The sequence below is a fragment of the Hibiscus syriacus genome, unplaced genomic scaffold (genome assembly GCF_006381635.1).
Source record: "Hibiscus syriacus cultivar Baekdansim isolate YM2019G1 unplaced genomic scaffold, ASM638163v2 tig00117017_pilon, whole genome shotgun sequence".
Lineage (NCBI taxonomy): Eukaryota > Viridiplantae > Streptophyta > Magnoliopsida > Malvales > Malvaceae > Hibiscus > Hibiscus syriacus.
This window is the reverse complement of record NW_024063526.1, coordinates 964,972-977,336: the sequence shown is the minus strand read 5'-3', so window position 1 is coordinate 977,336 and position 12,365 is coordinate 964,972. Positions and strand designations below refer to the sequence as shown.

At 35.9% G+C, this 12,365-nt stretch overlaps 1 pseudogene; it reads right to left on the bottom strand.

Moving 5' to 3' along the window:
- Nucleotides 1–12,365, bottom strand: part of LOC120195653 — a 76,803-nt pseudogene that overhangs the window by 33,129 nt on the left and 31,309 nt on the right.

Sequence of the window (12,365 nt, the reverse complement as noted above, 5' to 3'; positions counted from 1 at the left end):
GTATAGGCATCCTATTCCACGCCTAAATGATATGTTGGATGAACTACATGGTGCAAGTATCTTCACCAAAATTGACTTGAAGAGTGGTTACCATCAAATTCGAATGAAAGAAGGTGACAAATGGAAAACAACATTCAAGACAAAGTTCGGCTTGTATGAATGGCTTGTTATGTCCTTTGGACTCACAAACGCTCCAAGCACCTTCATGAGATTAATGAATCACGTTCTTAAGGAGTTTATAGGTAAATTTGTTATCGTTTACTTTGATGACATTCTTATATACTCATCTTCTTTTGATTCTCATGTCATTCACGTTCGAATGGTTCTCGAAGTTCTTCGACGAGAACATTTATATGCTAACATGGATAAGTGTGTGTTTTGCAGTGATAAGCTTATGTTTTTAGGCTTTATAGTTAGTGTACAGGGTATTCATGTAGATAAAGAGAAGGTCAAGGCAATTCAAGAATGGCCCACTCCTACTTCCAACACCGAGGTAAGATCTTTTCATGGTTTGGCAAGTTTCTACCGTCGCTTTGTCAAAGATTTCTCAACCATTGCTGCACCATTAACCGAGATCATCAAAAAGTCAGTTGAATTCAAATGGGGACCACTACAACAAAAAGCTTTTGAACTTCTTAAAGATAAGTTATGTTCTGCCCCTATTCTTCGTCTTCCCAATTTTTCTAACACCTTTGAGCTAGAATGTGATGCTTCAGGCATAGGCATTGGTGCCGTCCTCATGCAAGAAAGACAACCTATCGCTTACTTTAGTGAGAAGTTAAAAGGTGCACAATTGAACTACTCTACCTACGACAAGGAACTTCTTGCACTCGTCCGAGCACTCGAAGTGTGGCAACACTATCTTCTCCCTAAAGAGTTTGTCATTCACACGGACCATGAATCACTCAAATGGTTAAATGGACAAGGTAAGTTAAACAAACGACATGCTCGATGGGTTGAGTTCATTGAATCTTTCCATTACATCATCAGATACAAACAAGGGAAAGATAACATCGCAGCTGATGCATTATCTCGACGATACACACTTATCACTCGAATGCATGCTACTGTTCTGGGTTTTGCACATATCAAAGAACTTTATCCTAACGATCCAGATTTTTCTGAGATTTATAAACAATGTGTAAAAGGTGCTTTTAACAAGTTTTATCTTGTAGATGGCTTTCTCTTTCGCATGAACAGGTTGTGTATACCACAAAGCTCTTTGCGAGAATTCTTGGTTCACGAGTCACATGCCGGAGGACTTATGGGACACTTCGGTATTCACAAAACACTTGATATGGTCATGGAACACTTCTTTTGGCCGCACATGCGTAAAACAGTGGAAAAGATTTGTGCATCATGCATCACGTGCAAACAAGCAAAGTCAAAGGTAAATCCTAATGGTTTGTATACGCCTTTACCAATTTTTTCTTCTCCTTGGATCGATTTATCGATGGATTTTATACTTGGCTTACCCCGCACTAAGAAAGGACGAGATAGTATTTTTGTGGTTGTGGACAGATTCTCAAAGATGGCACACTTCATTCCTTGCCATAAAACGGACGATGCCACACATATTGCTAATTTATTCTTTCGAGAAATAGTCCGCCTTCATGGCATTCCTCGCACCATTGTGTCCGATCGTGACACTAAGTTCATAAGCCACTTTTGGAAGGTATTATGGGGTAAGATTGGCACAAAACTTCTCTATTCCACTTCTTGTCATCCTCAAACCGATGGACAAATCGAAGTAATAAATCGGATTCTAGGATCTTTGCTAAGAACTGTGGTAGGTAAGAATACCCGTAATTAGGAAGAATGTTTACCTTTTGTTGAGTTTGCTTATAATCGATCCATTCACTCCACAACAGGTTATTCTCCATTCGAAATAGTTTATGGTTTTAACCCACTAACTACTTTGGATCTTATTCCCTTACCTTTAGATCAGGTTGCCAGTTTAGATGGTGAAAAGAAGGCTGTTCTTGTCAAAGACATTCACGCCAAAGCCAAACTCAAGATGGAGAAAACCTATGAGGCAATCGCAAACCGAGTTAACAAGGGCCGACGACATGTCACCTTTGAACCAGGAGATTGGGTATGGGTTCACATGAGAAAAGAAAGGTTCCCGACACAAAGGAAATCCAAGCTAGACCCACGAGGCGATGGCCCATTCCAAGTTCTTGAACGAATCAATGACAATGCCTACCGCATTGATCTTCCCGGTGAGTATAACGTGAGTGCATCCTTTAATGTTTCTGACTTATCTCCTTTTGATATTTCAGATTCGAGGATGAATCCTTTTAAGGAAGGGGGAGATGATACATGCACCACATGCCCTAAAGCTAAGGATGATGAATTTACTATACCACTTGGCCCTATCACACGAGGCCGGACCAAACTTCTTAAAGACAAGCTTCAAAGCGCAGTTCAAGCATTCATCAGGAAGGGTCTAATAGCAGCAGATTTGCAACAACTTTTTGAAGGGGATCCAGTTGTTATCCGGTCGACATGTCTTATGGAGATACAACCGTATGTCTCTTATCTTTCCAACGGTTCTTGAATCGCATCAATCCGATATCGGGAACTCAAGATATGGTCATTTTACTGAAGACGGTGCATGCAGGAAATCCTATACGGGATTAATACGTTATTTTGTAAATATTACGAATTTTCAATATTTATATTGATTATTTGTAATATAATTTAATATAGTATCATTAATTATCTTTTAGGATCATATTTATTATTTTATTAGGAATTAAGGTTGGGTTAAAACAATATTTTTAGTTATTATTATTTTATTAGGAATTAGGGTTAAAATATGTTTAGTTTATTAATATTTTATTCTTTAGTTATTTAGGACCTTTAGAATTCAGCCCCTATATAAAGGAGGCTTCATTCAACTTTTTAAATCAGATTTCTTTGATCAATAATACAACAAGAGTTTGTTTTTGCAAGTGCTGATTGCCTTGTGCCTTCGAAGCTTCTTCTCCTGGAGTTCTTTCAAGTTCTTGTGAGGGAGATTAATCTTCACACTCCAATTTGCCTTTTCATCGTGACTAGGAGGGTTGGTTAGAGCCATATTATCGTGTTTGCCTTTTCATTGCGACTAGGAGGGCTCGATAGGACATTATCCATCGATTTTCCACATCCATCCACGCCATCAATCATCTTTACCGTTCACTTTCATAAGGGAGATCTTTGATTTCTTGGTTATTTTCTCTATTCTTAATTCCTTTATCTTTTGTTTATCTTATTTTAATCTTGTTTCTTTTCTTGTTTCTAGCACTAAAAGAAACCCTAAAGAATCCTAGCTATTGCCGCCACCTTCCTCATTCATTCCTTATTGTTCTTCATCGAGTCTAGAGCTTTTCTAGGTTTGATTCTTCAACAAGAGCAACGTTCATCAATCCGCCACCGCTTCCCTATCATCAGCCCCCATGTGCCTTGCAAATGATTCCATTTAGGCACCAAGATGAATGGCCATCTATCCATTCGGCCAAACACCATTACTCCTCCAATTTGGCGCCAACTTGAAGGGTTTCAAGTGCTATTCGGCCATGAGACATACCCCTACACTTCAACCGAACCAACACCTATTTATTCAAGTTATTTATGAATTAAATTATGTCATTTTAGGAAGGCACAAGACTGGCCGAATCTCCTTGTAATTATTCGGCCATGTCTCTCCATTTCCTATAAATAGGAAAGCATTCATCATTTGTAAGAAGACCATTATTTTTAATTGAAGTGAGATTATTCTCTTTCTTAAGTCCTGGTGACTTTTTATCGACTTATCAAGTATTTTATACCTGTGGCGTCAACCCCTTCCTTTTCATCTTGATACTTCTGGTTCCTAGTTCTTTATAACTAGTGGGTCAAAGTACTTCATACCACCCCTTAAAGAAGCAATATAAAGTCTGGGTCTTTGCTCTATATAGCATTGGTTCTTCTTTGAGTCTTCTTTAAGATATTATCCTCACAACCATTCCTTTGTTTCATAAACCATAACCATAGCTATATCAACCACCTTCCGCTTCCATCTCTCATTTAAACAACCCACCTATTCACCCTTACGTTTACCTCCTTAACCTTTCTATTTTTGAGCCATTCACTTTGCAGGTTGTTTTGCTTCCTTCCTAGATCCACAATCAAACGAGAAGGTAGAACAACCTTACATCAAGCGGTAATCAGAGCTTTGGTGGAAGAAGCAACGTGCAACAACAATAAAAAGAAAAATACAAAAGAAGTGCAAGTGAAGTGCAAAGTCAAAGAAATCAAGAAAAATCAGAAGAGAAATTTCCAGCACTCAAAAAGAAGAAAAGCAAAGAAAAGAAAAAAAGAAAGTTGAAGCACTCATTAATAATTCTCATCACCAAGCCAATTATATGTTTAAAGGAAATGATGAAGTATGGTAATGGAAGTATAATGAAGGTGATGGAGATGAATATGAAAAGTAGTATCTCAAAGAAGACTCAAAGAAGAACCAATGTGAACAAAGACCCAGACTTTATATTGCTTCTTTAAGGGATGGTAAACAAGGACTTTGACCCACTATCTATAAAGAGATAGGAACCAGAAGTATCAGGCTGACATAGATAGGGGTGACGCCACAAGCATAAGCTTGATAAGTCGATAAAGTTCACTTAAGAACTAAAGGGAGAAAATCTCACAAATATTTGATTAAACAAAGTGAATTGGTTTCTTTTACAAATGAATGGAAATCTATTTATAGACCTAAGAGTGCATTGTGTGAATAGAAAACATTTAATGAGTGAACCTTCATGGATGAGTGTTCATACTTTAAGTAGATACAAAGCATGGCTTAGGTGAATGAATTTTGATGAATGGATGTTCATCTTTTAATGGAATACATCCTTTGGCAGAATTCATCCCACCTTGTGTGAACTTGTTGATTTGTCTTCTATGGATGAATGTTCATGAATGTATCTTGGCTGAAATTCTTCCCCCTTGTGTGAACATGACTATTTGGCTTCTTGCATGAATATGCAGGAATGGATGAATTTAAAAGCCTTTGAATGAATACTTGAACCTCCTCACAAATGTTCTTACTCATTTTAATATTCTTTTCTCGTCCATGCATGTCTTCATTAATTCCTCCCATGCATAAGTCCTTTGAAGGAGATGAATGGTTGCAAATCCCATATTAATTTCCAGCCTGCACTGTCTTCAGTAATCTAGGAATATCTCAAGCTCCTGATATCGGATTGATGTAATTCAAAGTGATTTGGAAAGCTAATTGGTAGGGGGATTAAATGTTAAGAAGACTTAATCACCCAAAGATGCTTGGAACATGTTCAAAAATGGCGATCTCTATGAGTGACGTGAATCTGTCCAACCAACTCTTCAATTGCCTTTGGTCTTCTTAGCATCCAATGTACCTAGACAAAGTTTGTAAACAAATAATTAGATAGGAATTGAGCTATGATAATTATGAATGCATGCTTCCACCTATGTTAATAATGCAAATGAGCTAACTATGAATGCATATGCATTGAATGAGTTATATAAAGATGTGAATTAATAAGTCATGCATGAATATCATATATTATACATATAAATGACAGAATATAATATTCAAACAAAAATTAAGAATAAGATAAACATATTTGCATGACATGTAATGCATAAATGAGTAAATAAATAATAAAATAAGGTAAGACTCCCTTAGAATTAACAAGGTAGAAGGTCCATGAAGTGATCATGTGTTGAAGAAGTTTGGTCATTGTCATGATCCCATCATCCCCCCTTCTTTAGAGCGATTTGTCCTCAAATCGAAGGCTTCTGCCATTGATTAATCCATTGGTGTAAGAAAGAATAAATGAAGATCATTATGCCTATTAGGGTATGCATGAATTTCTTTGAATCCTTCAAGTAGGTAAGTCACGCCAACTTTAGTCTTTTTACCCTTCCACATTATGAATCTTGAATAGTTGGATAATGCTCGTTTCTTTTCCTTGAATTGATGATCACAATCAAGGACACTTGCACCTAAATGATTCAATGTGCTGCAAAAAAGAAATAAGTTAGAACATGAAATATCATTAACAATGTGAATGAACGTACAAGATTCATTAAGGTTCATGAATGGAATTTGGTTCGTTGAAACTTCCCTTTCATAAGGTTCATTGGATCTTGAATATGAAGTGAATGTACTTCGAATGTCAAAGAGCACATGCTTTGGAATACCAAATGTTACAACCTTTGGAATTTCAATGGACAAATGTGATTCATCAATTTGCAATGGTATGGCCTTTGGAATAACCTGCAAATCAAATGAAAGAATAGGAAGAACAGATTGATTAGTAGAAAGTAAAACTTCCTTCTCCTCACATTCTTTTCTCTCATGCTCATGTTTGTTTTGAATTCTCTCTTCAATCTCACTCTCATGTTTTACAAAAAACTCATCCTCACTCTCAATGCTCTTACTCTCATTTTCAATTACCCCAATAGATTTCTCACGCAAAATCACACTCTCATTTTCAACTCCAAATGTCTTGGTTTTCTCACGATGTTCTTCTTTGATTTGTGCATGTTCAACTCTCTCCACTCTTATTTGTTTTTCATGTAAAACTTCTCTTTCAACTTTCTTCATGGCTTTAGTTTCCTCCCATTCCTCTATACGTGACTTAAGGGTCTTTTGGCATTCATGGACTTGATTTGGGCACATTGGAACCAACGTGATCTTTCTCCCTTGGTGTTTAAATGAATACTTATTGGAGAACCCATCATAGAATGCTCGTTTATCAACCTGCCAAGGTCAACCGAAAAGAAGATGGCTTGAATTAATGGAGGCAACATCACAAAAGACTTCATCTTCATATCTCCCAATTGAAAAGGGCACAAGTACTTGCTCTATGACTTCGAACTCTTTATCTTCATTTAATCCTTGCAAAACGTATGGGCTGGGATGTTTGAATGTTGTAAGTCCCAACTTCTTGACCATGTATGTGCTTGCAATGTTTGTACAACTTCCACTATCAATGGCTACAAGACATACTTTGCCATCTTTACCGTTTACACGGCAACGAGTATGAAATGCATTCTCTCTTTGTTGAATGTTCTCTATTTCTTGGGAAGATGAAAGATCAAATAACATTGTTAGTAAAATTTTGAAATGTGAAAATTAGGACCTTACCAAATTTCACACAACAAAACCTCACGGTCACTCCAAAAAAACATTGTGATGTCACTTCACTCAAGCACTCGTGTTTCACTCGGGAATATGTCTTTGGCTTTTGTAATTCCCCTTCTGATATCACACACTCGATTAGCCTTTTTCCACTCGTTCCTCTCTTGTAAAGTTCTTAAAAGAACTAACTCGAGACCTTTCAAGTGCTATGGACTTCGGCTGAAAAATTTGTTAGTGTAGAGGAAAAAATAGAAAGGTAGAAAGATTAAATAATGAAGGGTGGTCTTATAAAAGGAAGAAAAAGAAAGAAAGGTTCACTTACTATGCAAAGATACTCACCACCTTCCTAGAAGAAACAATCAAAGGTCTTGAAGACTTCTTTAGGATCTGTTGGAATGATGATGTTGCTTGTCACCTTTGGCACCTCTTTGCATTTTGCTTTCTTTGTTTCCTTTCTTTAGTTTTTCTTCACTTGGAATAACTTGTTGATGTTGGGATTAACTTGCTGATTTTTTTTGCACTTCTCTTTTTGATTTTATTTTTATTGAATGGTAGGATGTTACTTTTGCTTGTTCTTGTTGCAATCCACCTAGCTCTGATTACCATATGATACAGTTCAACCTAGCCTCACTTGGATGGATGGTGAAGTCAAGGTTGTTCCTTTGATTGTTTCGATCTTGGAAAGAAACAAGTATCCTACACAAACAATAAAGCAAAAAAATGGTTAAATGAAAGTAATGAAATGGAAAGATAAATATGGCAGCAGAAAATATATATAAGTTGGTGATATGTTTAAAGGAAATGATGAAGTATGGTAATGGAAGTAGAATGAAGGTGACGAAGATGAATATGAAAAGTAGTATCTAAAAGAAGACTCAAAGAAGAACCAATGTTAAAGAACAAAGACCCAGACTTTATATTGCTTATTTAAGGGATGGTAAACAAGGACTTTGACCCACTATCTATAAAGAGATGGGAACCAGAAGTATTAGGGTTACATAGATAGGGGTAACACCACAAGCATAGGCTTGATAAGTCGATAAAGTTCACTTCAGAACTAAAGAGAGAAAATCTCACAAATATTTGATTAAACAAAGTGAATTGGTTTCTTTTACAAATGAATGGAAATCTATTTATAGGCCTAAGAGTGCATTGTGTGAATAGAAAACATTTAATGAGTGAACCTTCATGGATGAGTGTTCATACTTTAAGTAGATACAAAGCATGGCTTAGGTGAATGAATTTTGATGAATGGATGTTCATCTTTTAATGGAATACATCCTTTGGCCGAATTAATCCCACCTTGTGTGAACTTGTTGATTTGTCTTCTATGGATGAATGTTCATGAATGTATCTTGGCAGAAATTCTTCCCCCTTGTGTGAACATGACTATTTGGCTTCTTGCATGAATATGCATGAATGGATGAATTTAAAAGCCTTTGAATGAATCCTTGAACCTCCTCACAAATGTTCTGACTCATTTTAATATTCTTTTCTCGTCCATGCATGTCTTCATTAATTCCTCCCATGCATAAGTCCTTTGAAGGAGATGAATGGTTGCAAATCCCGTATTAATTTCTAGCCTGCACTATCTTCAGTAATCTGGGCATATCTCAAGATCCTGATATCGGATTTATGTGATTCAAAGTGCGTTGGAAAGCTAATAGGTAGGGAATTAAATGTTAAGAATACTTAATCACCCAAAGATGCTTGGAACATGTTCAAAAATGGCGATCTCTATTAGTGACGTGAATCTGTCCAACCAACTCTTCAATTGCCTTTAGTCTTCTTAGCATCCAATGTACCTAGACAAAGTTTGTAAACAAATAATTAGATAGGAATTGAGATATGATAATTATGAATGCATGCTTCCACCTATGTTAAATATGCAAATGAGCTAACTATGAATGCATATGCATTGAATGAGTTATATAAAGATGTGAATTAATAAGTCATGCATGAATATCATATATTATACATATAAATGACATAATATAATATTCAAACAAAATTAAGAATAAGATAAACATATTTGCATGACATATAATGCATAAATGAGTAAATAAATAATAAAATAAGGTAAGACTCCCTTAGAATCAACAAGGTAGAAGGTCCATGAAGTGATCATGTGATGTTATCATGTCTAGCACCAACTTTCTGCATTACATACTCACATCATTGACAATCCATCAAGCTCAATATAAGGGAGTTTTACCTTACTTTATATTATATTTACTCATTTATGCACTATATATTATTATGAGCATACATTTTCATATTAGACTATGCTTGAATTATCATAACATGTACATTCATTCATTATGTCCTATGGTTTGCATCATTGATTGATATTCATGCATATAATCTATAGTTATAATAATAATATTCATTCATTATCATATGATGCATGAGTTATTATTATAACCTATAGTTCACATCTTTATAATATGCACATTCTTATTACTTTATAATAATTCAAATACTTAGCTTATATTATGCTTTCTTTTGTAGGTGTATGTTCGGCCATATGATGGGAGCTGACTTAAAGCTAGCATTGGAGTCCAAGAGCTATGGAAACTTAACTAGGACAACTTCGGGACAGCTCAAGAACATTTTGGGACAAAGGTGCCAGTTGACCCCCGATGATATGATCTCGATTATATGTTTCGAGTCATATATGTGAATGTCCGATCGTGATTCTAGTAAAAAATCCCGTAATGATAACTTGAACTCTGAAATTACATAAATATAAACATAAGAAGGAAATGATATGAAATAATAATTGAAATGTTAGAATGAAAAGAATGAGGAAGTTGTTTGAAGGTGATGGAAGAGTGATGGTTGTTGTGGTTTGATGATAATGAAAATAGATGGTGAAGTATGAATGGCGTTGTCGTGGAAAATGGTGTTGTTGTGGCAAAGTGTGTAAGGATAAAGCGGATTGTGACCCGTTAGCTATTTGGAGCTAAGAACCAACAATATAAAAAAAAAATTGGAATCGAAATGGTAGGGTATGGAACGTGACCCACTAGCTATATATGAGCTAGGAACCAACGCTATAACAAAAGGAAATGGATGAAGACTACAAGACTATCTTGAAGCCGATAAAGTTCTACAAGAGAACAAGAATGAAAGCAACCTCTCAAAGATGTTTTATATATTGAAAATGTGTCCTACAAATGATCCCAAAGGTGTCTATTTATAGTATTTATAAGAAGCATATGAAAAGACTCAAAAGATGAAAACATTCTCATCAATTTAGCAATAAAATGCACTTGAATGCTTTGTCTTCTTATCTTCAAAGTTGGATGAATATTCTAGATCATTTTGGGGATGAATCTAGACAATTTGAAGCTGAATTTGGCCTTAATTTCGTCCAAGGGGTGGAAAACTCTTGCTATTCCATGCTGAAAATTGTCTTGATAAGTGAATTAAATCACCCTTCATTGCATGCTCCCTTGAAGAATATGAACAACCCTTGAACTTAGATGATAACAATCAGCTTTGAATGCCTTTAATAGGTGAATTAAGAGTCCTTCAATGGCTTGTCACTTGGCTGAAGTTGAAAAGACTCTCTCTTGGCTCAAACTCATCCAAATCATCCATGCATAAAATTCCCGTAACAAAATTCCATCCTGCACTGTCTTCAATAAATCAATCATATCTCAAGCTCCCGATATCAGATTAAGGTGATTCAAAAGGAGTTGGACAGCTAAGAGATAGAGGAATAATTTCCAATTGATTTCTAGAACCAAACACATCTTTATCATATCCAGAATTGGAAGACATTCTGACTGACATTCTTGCATATGATGAAACCATTTAACTTCTCTCATGCACCTAGAAACAAAGGTGAACTTTATTCAATATTTAATTGAAAACATGCATGAAACAATTAAGAGTTAATATAATAAAAGAACTAATTTGATGAATGAACTAGATGATTTAAATGCAATGCATGCTTGAATGAACAACACACTTATTAAATGCAATGAATGTTATGCAAACTTTAAATTCTCATGCATAAGCAAAGTAAAGTATTCCTCCCTTATTATTCCTTTTTCATCACGTTCCAAACGTGATGTAAACATACTCTCCATAGCTGCTTGAAATTCCTTAGCCCTTGCTCGTGTGATGGGGCCACTTGGGTACTTCTCCGGGTCTTTGCTATTGACTATCATATCAGTCCCTCCCTCTTTAAAGCGATTTGTCCCCAAATCATCACCTATATCATAAGGAGACAAGTCATTAATATTGAAGGTTGCACTGACATTAAACTCACCTGGAAGATCTAATTGATAGGCGTTGTCATTGATCTTCTTGACTATTTGGAATGGTCCATCTCCCCGAGGCAGTAATTTGGACTTTCGTTGTGCCGGAAACCTTTCTTTCCTCATGTGCAGCCACACCCAATCCCCTGGCTCAAAAGTAATTCGCTTACGACCCTTATTTGCTTGATGCTCGTATTGCTTAGTTCGTTTTTCAATGTTCTCCCTTACTTGTTGATGAAGTGATACATGCACCAGAGTCTATAATACATGCTTCTTTGGACTAATGTTTCTAATCGAACCTATTAGAAGAACAAAGTCTCGAAGATTCAAAGCATATCTATTCGGTAAGCATAATGTGAATGAATTATTAAACTATTCTAATTTTGCTCCCTTTAATGTTTTAGATTCGAGGTCAAATATTTTTGAAGAAAGGGAGGATGATACATGCATCACAAGGCTCACATCAAAGGAAGAAGTAATAACTCTTCCAAATGATCCACTCGTCCAAGCTTTGGAAAAGAAGATCAGAACAGTAGCAGACTTGAGACGACTTTTTGAATGGGATCCTGATCTTATTTGGTCAACATATCTTCTGGAGATACAACCGTGTTTCTCTTATCTTTCCAACGGTTCTTGAATCGTATCAATCCGATATCGGGAACTCAAGATATGACCATTTTACTGAAGACGGTGCATGTAGAAAATCCTATACGGGATTTTGTAAATATTACGATCAATTGGTATCAGATTTGGGCCGATTCTTGGAGAGAAACAAGCAATCTTGCTTGTTCTTACACACAAAACCGTCAAGGTACCCCCAACGGAGCTAGTTCACAAACGATTCAGCGTTTCAGGTTCTTTTTATTTAATTTTAATTTAGATTTAAATCCTTCTTGTTAGTTTGCTATTTTTTTTCCAAAAAAACAAAAAAACAAAACAAA